The following is a 16,038-nucleotide window of genomic DNA, read 5'->3' as shown; positions in this document are numbered from 1 at the left end:
CATTCTTAATACAGAATGGTAAGTAAATCAGGGATGGAGGGGTTAAAAAAAAAAAAAAAAACTCACCTCATCTACTTGTTCGCGCAGCACGGCTTGTCTTCTTTCTTCTTCTTTTAGGACCTAGGAGGAAAAGGACCTTTTGGTGAGGTCAATGCGCTCATCAAAAGGTCCTTTTCCTCCCAGGTCTTCAAAGAAGAAGAAGAAGAAAGAAGACAAGCCGTGCATTAAAAATCGCACCTCATCCGTACTTGCTTGCGTATGCTTGCGATTTTCACGCAACCCAATTCACTTCTATGGGGCCTGCGTTGCGTGAAAAACGCAAAATATAGAGCTTACTGCGATTTTCACGCAATGCACAAGGGATGTGTGAAAATCACCGCTCATGTACACAGCCCCATTGAAGTGAATGGGTCCGGATTCAGTGCCGGTGCAATGCATTTACCTCATGCATTGCACCTGCGTGGATAATTCTCACCCGTGTGAAAGGGGCCTTAGGGTACCCACACACGTTGTGGATTACGGGCGGTTTAGCATTACACAATACTAGCAAAGTTTATGAGATTGGATAAATTATTAAAAGAAAATTAGAAATTTTCTGCAACAAAATGCTGCATGTGAAGGTATTCTTAGAATACATACATTATAAGCTTTCTCTAAAGTCTATGACCTCACATTCACTGAAACCAGAATCCTGGAGCACTTCTATAAATAAGTGGCTTCCAAAATCATATTCCCATATTTACCCACTAAATATAATTTTCAACTCCAGCAAATTGTGTGTAAATTCCATAGTTGATAATGTCATGGGCAAAACTGCAGTGAAATCACTTTACTAAGAGTACTTTCACACTAGCGTTTTTCTTTTCCGGCATAGAGTTCCGTCCTATGGGCTCTATACGGGAAAATAACTGATCAGTTTTATCCTAATGCCTTCTGAATGGAGAGTAATCCATTCATGATGCATCAAGATTACTTCAGTTCAGTCTTTTTGACTTCTCTGGATGGAGATAATACTGCAGCAAAAAAACTGAAAAGTCAAAAAGGATTAGGATAAAACGAATCAGTTCTTTTCCGGTATTGAGCCCCTAGGACGGAACTCTATGTCGGAAAAGAAAAACGCTACTGTGAAAGTACCCTAAAGTATTAAGATATTGTAAGGACTGTCAAGCACATGTGAAAGGCTGCACATTTGTAGATCTTGAAGAGGATTAAGGGCCCAGACTTCTGTGCTAAATCTCATGCATGGCAAGCCACAGAATTACCTTAGCAGCTAATACAACATAATTAGTTGACTATGTCCCATAAATCTAAGGGTGGGTTCACACTAGCGTTAGGGATTTCGTTATGGCTTTCCGTTATAACATGGTTATAATGGAAAATAACGGAATGCCCAGACAGAATGCAAAACGGAAGCCTTTAAAAAGGCATTCCGTTTGCTTTCCGTCCTAATAGAAGTCTATGGGAAAGCATAACGGATCCGTCGACAGGACTTTGTTTTCCGTCTTGCATAACGGTACCCAGACGGATCCGTTTTGATTCCCATAGACTTCTATTAGGACGGATAGAAAACGTAATGCCTTTGAAAGGATTCCGTTTTGCAAGTCTATGGCCAGAAGAACGGATCCATCCTTCTGTCTTATGGATTCCGTTATAACCATGTTATAACGGAAAGCCATAACGGAATCCCTAACGCTATTGTGAGCCCACCCCAACATGTTATCAAGTCTGACACCAGGATTATTGCACTATTTCCAAAGACTAAGGCCCTGATATATCATGCGCAAAATTTAAGCAATAACGCAAAAATCTGCGACTTTTTACACTCGCGCAAAATTTTGAGACTTTTTACAGTTTTATACCACTCACTCCAGTTTTGTAATATGGGTGGAAAAGTGGGTTTGGTTAGTGATGTTAATGAGTTTCACTCCAGATTTATCATTGCAACTTATTTGCAACTTTTTTTTTGTTTTTTATTTTTTTTTTAAGTCGCAATCCCACTCCAGAGAAGGAAAACTGGAGTAGCTTCTCTAGACAGAAGTGTTAGGTTTAAGGACAAGCCAAATGTATCAAACAACCTGTGACATTTGCTAAATGTGGAATAAAGTACTCCAACACAGACTCAAGCAAAACTGACTTCAAATATTCTCCCCATGATAAATTCCCCGCTACGGTCTGTTTCACGCAAATGTGAAAAGGGCTGTGTGTCCAGGGACAGAATGGGAACAAAACACCTAAAAGTGGCCCCATGTTGTAGGCGGGCCTAAATTTACAGAAGATGCAGTCAGTTCATATCTAATCACAGATCTCTTGTACTGTACTCATGTGATGATGGGGAGAAGGGGGCGTTGATGGCCTAACAGATGTGGCAGACACATGGCCCGTTTTTACTGGCCTGATCACGCTTGTGTAAAACAGCCCTAACACACATAGACAGGAGATACTATAGGTACTTTAGGTTATCTTCTGTCAGGCTGAGCTTTGAATAAGCTCAGAACTCTTGAGCTGGTATCATCAATTTCAGTTGCTTTCCTACTCATTCTTCATTCATATAATTAACAAACATGTTCAAGGGGCAGATTTGGCACTTCTGAGGCCCAAAGTAAAGTTATGTATGGGATCACCATCATATTGAAAAGCTCTGCCTCTGGCCTGTTAAGCTCCTCCCCTGTAAGCCCGCTAGACCACACTTTCAGCCTAGCAGTGCAGCCTGGGAACTTCTGCTATTGCTCTACAGCTGGCCCCAGTGCAGGTAGTATATCCATTCCACTAGTCATTTTTTTTTCAGCCAACTGCTTGTAGCTGACATTTTTGACTGAAAAAAGCTGCAAAAAAAAAAAAAAAAAAGACTGCAAAAAAAGGCACCAAAAACCCTCAAAAATGCCAATAAACCTATGTGTCACACCAACCTTAGGTTTGCCACACACATGAATTTGGCTTGGAATTTTTTCAACAGTGAAAAAAAAATAAAAAGAAATTAGAAGAATAAGCAGAGGAGGGTTTATTGCCATCCCAATTTTAGACATATTATTTGTTGCATATTTCCTAGCATTACTAACATTTTGTACACCAAGTTTTGGTGCACAGGAAGGAGTGTGACAGAGGCTGGGCGGGGCCACTGTCCCGCAAAAAATGTACTAAAGTTTACACCTAGAAACAGGCTTATATGTTGGCGGAAAACAACTCCAGTAAGGGACTGCTGAATGTGGGCCTAATTTACTGAGGCACATGCCTAGTCATAAATTAGGCGTATGCTTCGCCAGGGCAGGGGGAAAATTAAAGACTGGCATAAAATGGCAGTCTTTGTAAATTACCCCCAGTGTGTCTTATCACTATAATTTTCATCCTATAGAAAGTGATGTCAGAATGTTGCCTTGCAAAGAAGCCAGAAAGACGAAAAAATACCACCTAATTTAGCCAGTAGCAAAAATTGCTTGTATGGCCTGCATTTTATATTTCTCATAGACCTACAGCTAACACCTGGAGCTGGCATTTTAAAAATCACAAAAAAGCGAAGCAAAAAGTGCAAGTGCACAAAACGTCAAAGTGCAGAAAATTTTCACTAAAATCCAATTGACCTACTGTGATAAGGACAGTTTGAAAATTATGCAAAAAAAGATTTTTTACTCAAGTTTTTGGATGCTTTCACATGTATGTAGATCTTTAGTGGCGTTTTTATTTTTGCTTCTGGGGTGTTTCTTAATTAGATCGCATTGTTTGTCTTTCTTGGTTCTTTTAAAAAAAAACGCAGCATACCATAGTGGTTGGTATTTTTCAGGTGTTTTCACATCACCTTTTCTATATGGATCACTGAGCAGCACGGTGGCTCAGTGGTTAACACTGGTGCCTTGCAGCGCTGGGGTCCTAGGTTTGAATCTGACCAAGGACAACATTTGTATGGAGATTGTATGTTCTCCCCGTGTTTGTGTGGGTTTCCTCTGAGTAATCTGGTTTCCTCCCATACTCCAAAGACATATTGATAGGGACCTTAGATTGTGAGCCCCATTAGGGACAAAGCGATGCTGATGTCTGCAAAGAGCTGCGGAATATAGCAGCATTATATAAGTGCATCAAATAAATAAGTACGAAAACGAAACGCTAGTAGTTGAACATACTAGGCGGTCATTTATCAAAGTTGCTGACAGAGGATGTGCCTAATTTATGATGAGGAGCAGGTCTAGTCATAAATGGGGCACATTCACTGGTAGTATGTGCGCCAGGAGTGATATCTACACCTGCCCCTGACTGGAGTAGCTTTCTGACATCATTTCCACCTGTTTCCAAGGGGCCTTGCAACTTTTTTTTTTTAAGCCAAACTGTCTTTAGTAAATGACCTCCACTGTGTGCAAAAGAAATGCCAGAAAAACCACCAAAAAAATGAGGCAACAAAGGTGGGTGGCAATACATTCTTACAGGTAAAAACTCCAGAGCCAAATTTGTGTGTGGGGACCCTAATGTGAAACTATAATGGAACATATACGGCTTCATTCACATTTCTGTCAAATATTTCCGCTCTTCTGCTACAGACACAGAACAAACATAATTAAAAGGATATTCTGGTTAGATTAAGTTATCCTGTGGAGAGGGGATAACTATTAGATTGTTGGGAGTCATACAGCTGGGACCCAGACTGTTCATGAGAAAGGAGGCCCTGTACCCCCTGCAGCCACCCTGAAATGAACGGAGCCGACGGTCGCCTATCCATTCATTTCTATGGGAGTTCCAGAGATAGCCAAGTACATCGCTTGGCTATCTCCGGAATTCCCATAGAAATGAATAGAGCAGCCGCACGCACGCACGCACGCACGCACGACCGACCGCTCCATTCATTTCAGGTGGGCTGCAAGGGGTACTGGGCCTCGGTTCTTGTGATCGGTGGGGGGTCCTAGCTGTAATATTTTAATGAATCTATTTTGCATTGGTTTCCTTTGGGTATGCTACAAAGTAGCGTGAGCATTTACAGGCAAATTATATTTCCAGCTCTATTGGGGACAAGCATTGGTCTTGGTGTAATCTGTTACATATCTTTGGAATATGTTTTTGCTGTCTATACCTGCAATAATGGGATGGTGAGCTGCTACTGATGAAAATATCAGGTCTCTGTGCCAGAATCCTATTATTCTTTAAACATCAAATCTGTCAATCACTGCGGCTGCTTGACATTTTTCTTTATTTAGAATTTACACAAGAATTTAAGCATATCAAACAGAAAAAGCGAAATCATGCAACCCTCTCAAGACCACAGGACTTTACATATTATTTAGAGTCTGATCTGAAAATAGTCGTTAACCCTGGTGTTCTGACATTACACTTTCCTTGCCTTTGCTTTGCTTTTACGTGGCTGGGATAAAATGTACCACTGTAGCAAAGTAATAGGAGCTGACAGATAAAATTTAAAGGAGAGCATGCTTATTTTCAGATCAGTTCATTCAGCAGTTAGTCAGCTGGAAATGTGTGTGCTGTTAGCAGAAAGACGAGCATTATAGAACTGCAAACCAGCAGCAGCACAGTCTGTTCCCCTCCTAGCTACAGGCAAGCTGCAATCCAAGTTAACCCCTTCTGCTGAGAGGATGCTTATGTAAGTATAACAACTTGCTTCTTTAGTTGCATTTTTTCTGTATGAAATATATAAATGGTTGCTTATTTTGCGCCTAGACAGTTTTCATTAAAAGATGGCACTGACTAGGTAATGGTGGACTGTCAGTAACTCAATTGGGTATAGCTATCCTGCACAATTCCTCCACAAACATGTACCATGCACTGGCCTGCAGGGGAGGAGCGAGGTGGAGAGGATAAGAGTGGTGGTTGAAATAATGAGGGTGGTTGACTAATTCCTGCTCCAGCACTGTGAAAGGAGGGGCATAACCTTTTTCCCCCTCAGAGCACACCCTGGACTTTCAGGGTCTCCTGTCTGGTGGTGGCTAGGGTGCCCTTGATGGTAAATGAGCCATGACTTGAGAGCCTCTAATTGACACCTTGAGAGTTAGCATGGCTGTCACAGCTGATCCGGGATGGCTCTTACTGGGAGTAGTCAAAGTGCTGGGTGAGTGACCACTCCCCATGTTCCAGGCTGGGTTTTGCCAGGCATAAAAACCAGCCAGCACTGCCCGGTGTGTGTATTTACCTCCCTCTAACAGTGGAGCTCAGGAGTCAGTGTGCTGTGAACTGAGGGCTGTACTGGGATTTGAAGTTAGGCAAACAGGCCACCTATGGACTTGATGAGGCTGAACTGCTAACACCCAGGAGAAAAGGTGACTTTTATTGTTTATGGACTTTCTTTGTGTGTGAACAAACACCAAGCCTCCTGCGTTTTGTGATAAACCTTATCTGCATTTTGTTATACACCAATGTGTGAATAAAAACCCACTGTTTGATTCAAGAACTGTGTACTCTGCCTCTATACTTCATCCGCTAGTCCTAACTAGCGGAGAGAATCCCCACAATAGACAGAAGATTGCAGAGTAGCTAGCATGGAAAAAAAAATTATAAGAAAAGGACACAAGTGTTGGCTGACTTGAATTCCAAGTACATTTATTCTTAAAATCCAGACATAACGCATATAAGAGCATCGCCCTTTCTTTAGATGAGATGGGTTCCATGCTCATGAATGGTATCCTCCTGGAGAAAGGTTCTTTTCTGCTCTACTTGACTGCACCACACACTAAACAGGTCTTTAATCTGGCTTGCTTACTAGAAGACTCAGGGGAAAAGGGGCCAGCCCACCACCCGGCAACTGTAATTAAGGACTGTCAGTTAACCATTTCTTACCCATACTCAGCCTTTTGGAATACATAGTGCATAGCAAAGATACAATAACCACGTGTACAGTTAACATTTCACTAAACATCCCAACAGTGAACTACAACATTAACCCTCTAGCAGGGAACCACTGGATTCCTGCACGTGCACACTGAAATCAGCCAAGCCTAGGGCCAACAACCTCCATCATTCCAGCTGTCGTGAAACTACTACTCCTGGCATGCTCTATTCATTTCCATGGGAGTTCAAACAAGTGTACATGTTGAAAGCTGTAGCTTTACAAAAGCTGGATTGCCGGATGTTGATGACCCTGCATTAGGCCATAATACAGGTGTGTTTAGCCACCAAATTACTACTACCGCAATTCACAGAACTCCAGGGCTCTAAAACCAGCTGACAAGAAACAAGGGGGTGCTTATTGTAGCAGTAATAAAAAGACACTAAAATGAATGTTGTTATACTACATGCATCAGAAAGTGACATTAAGAACAAGGTATAGGCAGAATTCAGATACCCATGATGCTGCTTTTTTCCTGGGGGAACAATAAACCAAACCTAAACTTTAAAGGGGTTGTACAGGATAAGGGTTTATTCACACGTCCGCAAAATGGGTCCGCATCCGTTACGCAATTTTGGGGAACAGGTGCGAACCCATTTATTTTCAATGGGGCCGGAATGTGCTGTCCGCATCCGCATTTGCGGATCCGCACTTCCGTTCCGGCAAAAAAAAAAAAAGAAGAATGATAGAAAAATAGAAATAGCAATTACAGACAAGAAAATGCTATTTCTACGAGAGTGGCGGCGATGTGCGGTCCACAAAATGCGGAACACACATTGCCGGTGTATGTGTTTTGCAGATCTGCAATCATTATTTTCTCCATTGGCAGGCACCGTAGACTGGAGATTGTCAGCAGATTCCTAAAACATGGACGCATGTTAGCATCTACATTATGGCCACAATACACGGACCTGCCAGGGTGTTATGGAACCAGACGTAGTTCACCACTGTATATTGGCAATTTCATAATGTACCGTTATTATCAAAATTGCTCCATTCAGCTACAGGAGCATCTCAAAACTAATAAGGGCTGACTGGCACATCTCATGTCCCTTGCAGGTTTTCTCACAACGGGGCTGTACACATTCTGTGTCCCGTTCAGTGATGAATAAAATAAGTAACCTGATAAAATTACTAACTGCAATGCAATGAGACATTTACCAAAATAAATAATTGAAAGAATAAAGTTAAGCAAATCAATGTGGAACCACAAGTCTTAGAAGCCATATCAAAATTTCGTAGGGTTTGCCTACTGGGACGAAGATCACCTTTCATTTCTAGAAGGACACTGGAGTTGAGAGAGGACTGAACACCTACAGATAAAATGCATTTACAGTTGAAATGATAATACTGAATAATTAAATTCAGAATCTTTTAATCTCAGTAACAGGGCTGCTAGAGAGGCAAAGCTACCTCAGAGTAATATTGCGACCACAGTAATCACTCTGAGATGTGGCATTAGCGGAATTGCTTGTAATCTGTGGAATTGCGGATGTAAACCCTTATCTGACAGGGAGGTCAGGAACACATTATAGATCCCTGTGTGCTGTATTCCGTCATCAGTGCATTAAAAATGTATTTCCGATGTGCACTTGTATCTTATTCTTTGTGTTCTTAGCATGCTGCAGCTGTTGCTGTTTTTTATGCATTTTCACATCACCTTCTCTATAAAAACGCTATGAAGAAAACGCTAGTGGAAAGAATTTGTCAAAACCGACTTTTACTATAGAAAGCTGGTGTAGTGGCAGAATTTGGCTCTGGCAGTCATCCGACACCTGGGACCCCCGCCGATCAGCTGTTTGAGAAGGCAGCGGCGCTCCAGCAGCGCCGCGGCCTTCTCACTGTTTACCGCCGGGCCGCCCGCCCACTGACGTCACGACTTGTATCAACTAGAGTGGGCACGGCTAAGCTCCATTCAAGTGAACAGAGCTTAGCCGCGCCCACTCTAGTTGATACAAGTCGTGACGTCAGTGGGCGGGCGGCCCGGCGGTAAATAGTGAGAAGGCAGTGGCAGTTAAATGAAGGTGCAGAACCCCTTTAATGAGTGGAGTAGAGGTGGACTTTTTAAAGGCACAGTAACAGGTCTTTGAGAGCCAGAATTCTTTCTGCTTCTCAGGTGTTCAAATACTTATGTGAATTTGAATTTCAGACCCCTCCATGATTTCTAAATGGGAGAACTTGCAAAATCGCAGGGTGTTCAAATACTTCTGTTCCTCACTGTATATGCGACACTGTCTGTGTGGATGTAATCCGCAAGGCAGGTCACTTCCTGCACAGAACAAAAAAGCACAGTGTATATGAGACCGTGAAATCTCATACACTGTACTGTATTGTGCTGCATTTTATCTGCACAATTTCCATGGAAAAACTGTGTCATGTATTTATTATACTCACTTATATAGCGCTGCTATATTCCACAGTGCTTTACAGACATTAGCATCAAGCTGTCCCCAATGGGGCTCACAATCTAAGGTCCCTATCAGTATGTTTTTGGAGTGTGGGAGGAAACTGGGACTACCCAGAGAAAACCCACACAAACATGGGGAGAACATACAAACTCCATGCAGATGGTGTCCATGGTCGGGTTCGAACCCAGTACCCCAATGCTGCAAAGCATCAGATGTAACTAGGGATGAGCATATTAACTTCGGATGAAACATCCGAAGTCAATTCGCATAAAACTTCGTTAGAATACTGTATGGAGCACTCTGTACAGTATTAGAATGTATTGGCTCCTATGAGCCGAATTTATTACTTTGTGAAGTCTCGTGAAACTTCAGGTAATAACTTCAGAAATGAATTTCTACTGTAAAAAACTTTTTACCTGAACTCTGGCTACATGAACTTCTGATGGAGAATGTCACTGGAGACGGAATATGTATTGCATCTGGATACCTCCTATAGAACATGTTACGATTTTTCCTGAATCCAAAGATGATCAGTAATAAAGAACGCTCATGTACACAGACCTATTCTTCTTTCACTTAGAGACCAATGTCTGCCTTTTATTTGCTCCTCATGAATAACAATATAGTTCAATACATCTTGGCATAATGGAAACATTATCTAAAGCTAGCCATACATGGTATCATTTATAGAAAACATCTAACTAATCTAAAACATAACTGCATGCCCTATAGCGCAGATGTCTGTGTTAGGCCTCTTTCATACGAGCGAGTTTTCTGGATGCGATACATGTAGCCAACGCATAGCATCCGGACTGAATCCTGCCCCATTCATTACAATGGGTCTGTGCACATGAGCACTGTTTTTCACACATTATCTTTGCATTAAAGGGGTTGTCTCATCACAGACAATGGGGGCATATCGCTAGGATATGCCCCCATTGTCTCATAGGTGCAGGTCCCACCGCACCTGTATTGGGAACGGAGCCCTGCAAGGTGGGGGCTGGAGGACTCCGGCCTGGGCACCACCATGCCTTCTCCTCATAGAATTGAATGGGAGCGCACTGCGCATGACAGGCCACTGCTCCCATTCACTTCTATGGGCCAGGCGGAAATAGCCGAACCAGCGCCTCACTATTTTCGGTGGCCCCAGAGAAAATCAATGGAGGGCTGCTGAGCATGTGCAGTGCGCCCTCCAACACTTCCGGGGCTCTGTTCTCGATATAGGTGCTGGTCCCAGCAGTGGGACCTGCTCCCATCAGACAGTGGGGGCATATACCAGCGATATGCCCCCATTGTCTTTGATGAGACAACCACTTTAAAGGAAACCTGTCACCTCCAAAAACCATCTGAAGCCGCCAGCAGTTCCCGAGAGTAGCGAGCAGTGTGTTTCTGATGATAGTTTTGTTCCTGAATACAGATGCGGCAAAAGCGCTGAAAAAGTTCCTTTATCCCCTGTCGGCATGCTACTCTAGACATGCTTGAAGTCAAGGGGGCAGTGGCCTCCTTGCTTCAAGTCACGGTAACCACGCCCCCTTCCCTGCCCCTTCACTGTGACTGACAGCGCTTAGGCCCGGCAGTTCGGCTGGCTTTGCAGAACTCTCTGCATAAGCGCTGTCAGTTACAGCGAAGGGGCAAGGAAGGGGGCGTGGTTACCATGACTTGAAGCAAGGAGGCCACTGCCCCCTTGACTTCAAGCATGTCTAGAGTAGCATGCCGACAGGGGATAAAGGAACTTTTTCAGCGCTTTTGCCGCATCTGTATTCAGGAACAAAACTATCATCAGAAACACACTGCTCGCTACTCTCAGGTACTGCAGGCAGCTTCAGATGGTTTTTGGAGGTGACAGGTTTCCTTTAACCTCTTAAGGACATAGGGCGTACAGGTACGCCCTTGTGCCCTGGTACTTAAGGACACAGGGCGTACATGTACGCCCTGTGTATTTCTGATCACTGCCGTGCGGCTGGCAGTGATCGGAACGCGGTGCCTGCTCAAATCATTGAGCAGGCACCTAGGCTAAATGCGCGGGGGGGTCCCGTGACCCCCACATGTCGGCGATCGCGGCAAACCGCAGGTCAATTCAGACCTGCGGTTTGCTGCGATTTCTGCAGTTTCTGATCCCCGCGGTCCCTGACCGCGGGGATCAGAAACTTTAGGATTCCAAAAATGTTGCTGCATCCCTCCCCCCTGCACCCCTGAGTTATTTGAGCACGGTGGGAGGTGCAGGGGGAGGGTTGCGGGCGGTGCGGGCGGTGCGGGAGGCGGGCGGTGCGGTAGGCGGGATCGCGATCCCCCGCCCGCCTCCCCTTGAATAATCGTTGGTTTCTAGTGGGTATACCAGGGTGCCAGCACATTGCTGGCACCCTGGTATAAACGGCTGACATCGGTGATGCGATGTCAGCCGTTTAACCCTTTCCATACCGCGGTCCGTACGGACCGCTGTATGGAAAAGGTTAACAGCGCAGGGAGCTCCCTCCCTCTCCCATCGGGGGGCTGCTGTGCCTTTGCAGCCCCCCGAATGGAGAGGGAGAGAGCTCCCAGGCAGCCCCCCCAGAGCCCCGTCCTTACCCTTCCCCGTCTGCGCAGTTCTGACCATAACTGAGCAGACGGGGAAGGTTCCCATGGCAACAGGACGCCTTCTCAGGCATCCTGCTGTCCATGGTGCTGAACAGATCTGTGCTGAAAGGCATAGATCTGTTCAGACAAAGTGTAAAATACAGTAAAGTACTATATATTGTACTGTACTGTATTATACAGACATCAGACCCACTGGATCTTCAAGAACCAAGTGGGTCTGGGTCAAAAAGAAAGTGAAAAAAAGTGAAAATAAAGTAAAAATCAAAAAACACATTTATCACTGATTAAAAATAAAAAAAATAAATTCCCTACACAGTTTGGTATCGCCGCGTCCGTAACGACCTGATCTATAAAACGGTCATGTTACTTTACCCAAACGGTGAACGCCATAAAAATAAAAAATTAAAAACTATGATGAAATTGAAATTTTGCCCACCTTACTTCCCAAAAAAGTTAATAAAAGTGATCAAAAAAGTTGTATGTACTCCAAAATTGTAACAATCAAACCGTCATCTCATCCCGCAAAAATCATATCCTACCCAAGATAATCGCCCCAAAACTGAAAAAACTATGGCTCTTAGACTATGGAAACACTAAAACATGATTTTTTTTGTTTCAAAATTGAAATCATTGTGTAAAACTTACATAAATAAAAAAAAGTATACATATTAGGTATCGCCGCGTCCGTATCGACCGGCTCTATAAAAATATCACATGACCTAACCCCTCAGGTGACCACCGTAAAAAAAAAAAAAAAAAAACGGTGTAAAAAAAGCTATTTTTTGTCATCTTACTTCACAAAAAGTGTGCACCCCAAAATAGTGCCAATAAAAACCGTAATCTCATCCCGCAAAAAATGAGACCCTACTTGAGATAATCGCCCAAAAACTGAAAAAACTATGGCTCTTAGACTATGGAGACACTAAAACTTTTTTTTGTTTTAAAAATTAATTCATTGTGTAAAACTTACATAAATAAAAAAAATTGTATACATATTAGGTATCGCCGCGTCCGTGACAACCTGCTCTATAAAATTACCACATGATCTAACCTGTCAGATGAATGTTGTAAATAACAAAAAAAAAAAAAAAACGGTGCCAAAAAAGCTATTTCTTGTTACCTTGCCGCACAAAAAGTGTAATATAGAGCAACCAAAAATCATATGTACCCTAAACTAGTACCAACAAAACTGCCACCTTATCCCGTAGTTTCTAAAATGGGGTCACTTTTTTGGAGTTTCTACTCTAGGGGTGCATCAGGGGGGCTTCAAATGGGACATGGTGTCAATAAAACCAGTCCAGCAAAATCTGCCTTCCAAAAAACGTATGGCATTCCTTTCCTTCTGCGCCCTGCCGTGTGCCCGTACAGCAGTTTACGACCACATATGGGGTGTTTCTGTAAACTACAGAATCTGGGCCATAAATAATGAGTTTTGTTTTGCTGTTAACCCTTGCTTTGTAACTGGAAAAAAAATATTAAAATGGAAAATCTGCCAAAAAAGTGAAATTTTGAAATTGTATCTCTATTTTCCATTAAATCTTGTGCAACACCTAAAGGGTTAACAAACTTTGTAACTTCAGTTTTGAATACCTTGAGGGGTGTAGTTTCTTAGATGGGGTCACTTTTATGGAGTTTCTACTCTAGGGTTGCATCAGGGGGCTTCAAATGGGACATGGTGTAAAAAAAACAGTCCAGCAAAATCTGCCTTCCAAAAGACGTATGGCATTCCTTTCCTTCTGCGCCCTGCCGTGTGCCCGTACAGCAGTTTACGACCACATATTGGGGGTTTCTGTAAACTACAGAATCAGGGCCATAAATAATGAGTTTTGTTTTGCTGTTAACCCTTGCTTTGTAACTGGAAAAAAAATATTAAAATGGAAAATCTGCCAAAAAAGTGAAATTTTTAAATTGTATCTCTATTTTCCATTAAATCTTGTGCAACACCTAAAGGGTTAACAAACTTTGTAAAATCAGTTTTGAATACCTTGAGGGGTGTAGTTTCTTAGATGGGGTCACTTTTATGGAGTTTCTACTCTAGGGTTGCATCAGGGGGGCTTCAAATGGGACATGGTGTCAAAAAAACTGTCCAGCAAAACCTGCCTTCCAAAAACCATATGGCGCACCTTTCACTCTACGCCCCGCTGTGTGGCCGTACAGTAGTTTACGGCCACATATGGGGTGTTTCTGTAAACTGCAGAGTCAGGGCAATAAAGATACAGTCTTGTTTGGCTGTTAACCCTTGCTTTTTTAGTGGAAAAAAATTGGTTAAAATGGAAAATTAGGCAAAAAAATGAAATTCTCAAATTTCATCCCCATTTGCCAATAACTCTTGTGCAACACCTAAAGGGTTAATGAAGTTTGTAAAATCAGTTTTGAATACCTTGAGGGGTGTAGTTTCTTAGATGGGGTTACTTTTATGGAGTTTCTACTCTAGGGGTGCATCAGGGGGCTTCAAATGGGACATGGTGTCAAAAAAACAGTCCAGCAAAACCTGCCTTCCAAAAACCATATGGCGCACCTTTCACTCTACGCCCCGCTGTGTGGCCGTACAGTAGTTTACGGCCACATATAGGGTGTTTCTGTAAACGGCAGAGTCAGGGCAATAAAGATACAGTCTTGTTTGGCTGTTAACCCTTGCTTTGTTAGTGGAAAAAATGGGTTAAAATGGAAAATTAGCCAAAAAAATGAAATTCTCAAATTTCATCCCCATTTGCCAATAACTCTTGTGCAACACCTAAAGGGTTAACGAAGTTTGTAAAATCAGTTTTGAATACCTTGAGGGTGTAGTTTATAGAATGGGGTCATTTTTGGGTGGTTTCTATTATGTAAGCCTCGCAAAGTGACTTCAGAGCTGTAGTGGTCCCTAAAAATTTGGTTTTTGTAAATTTCTGAAAAATTTCAAGATTTGCTTCTAAACTTCTAAGCCTTGTAACATCCCCAAAAAATAAAATATCATTCCCAAAATAATTCAAACATGAAGTAGACATATGGGGAATGTAAAGGCATCACAATTTTTAGGGGTATTACTATGTATTACAGAAGTAGAGAAACTGAAACTTTGAAATTTACAAATTTTTCCAAATTTTTGTTAAATTAGGTATTTTTTGGTGCAAAAAAAATATTTTTTTTTTCACTTCATTTTACCAGTGTCATGAAGTACAATATGTGACAAAAAAACAATCTCAGAACGGCCTGGATAAGTCAAAGCGTTTTAAAGTTATCAGCACTTAAAGTGACTCTGGTCAGATTTGCAAAAAATGGCCTGGTCCTAAGGTGTAAAAAGGCTGTGTCCTTAAGGGGTTAAGGAAAAATTGCAGGAGGTTATATAATGGGCATTTTTCATGCAGTGCTGGCTGCATAAGAAGTGAATGGGGCTTGCATTAAAAAAACGGAAGGTCTCCAGATAATTACTAGGAGATGTAAATTGCTATTCTTCAGTTTTATTTTGCGTGAAAACTGCGTGTAATCAGGATCCATTCCGAATGGCAAAAACGCACACACTGAGCGCAATCGCAGACAGAAGTGATTGAGCTAGCATGCAAAATCATCAGCGTTCTTATGTACAGATCTGCATTGCTCGTGTGAATGCCTCCTTAATCTGTTAAAAAAAACAACACATTCAATAAAACAAAAGAAATGATTTGCAAAATCATCTACCGGCAATATCATATAAAAGTGATCTATGTCCAACATAATACACAAATTAGCCAATTAAATCTATTCATTACCCCCTGGCATTGGTGTGTGTTTTTGGTCCTATTCTGGCAACTAAGTAAGGCTGGGTTCACATCTGTGTTCTGGATTACGTTATGGCTTTCCGTTATAACAGAAAATAACGGAATCCATAAGACGGAAGTCAAAACAAAAGCCTTTAAGAGGCATTCCGTTTTGATTCGTCTTAATAGAAATCTATGGGAACCATAACGGATCCGTCTAGTTCCCGTTATGCAAGACTGAAAACAGGACTTTTTTCTCCGTTGTGCATAACGGAAACGGGACGGATCTGTTATGAATCGCATTGACTTCTATTAAGACGGAATGCATTTTAAAGGCTTCCGTTTTGCATTCCGTCATAATACAAGTCTATGGGCAGCATAACGGATCCGTCCTTCCGTCTTATGGATTCCATTATGTTCCATTATAACCATGTTATAACGGAAAGCCATAACAGAATCCAGAACGCAGATGTGAACCCACCCTAAATCTAAATAAAATACGTTGGCTAGGGCTGGTATTAAGAAG

Source organism: Bufo gargarizans, chromosome 1 (assembly GCF_014858855.1).
Source record: "Bufo gargarizans isolate SCDJY-AF-19 chromosome 1, ASM1485885v1, whole genome shotgun sequence".
Lineage (NCBI taxonomy): Eukaryota > Metazoa > Chordata > Amphibia > Anura > Bufonidae > Bufo > Bufo gargarizans.
This window is presented reverse-complemented; position numbering follows the sequence as displayed.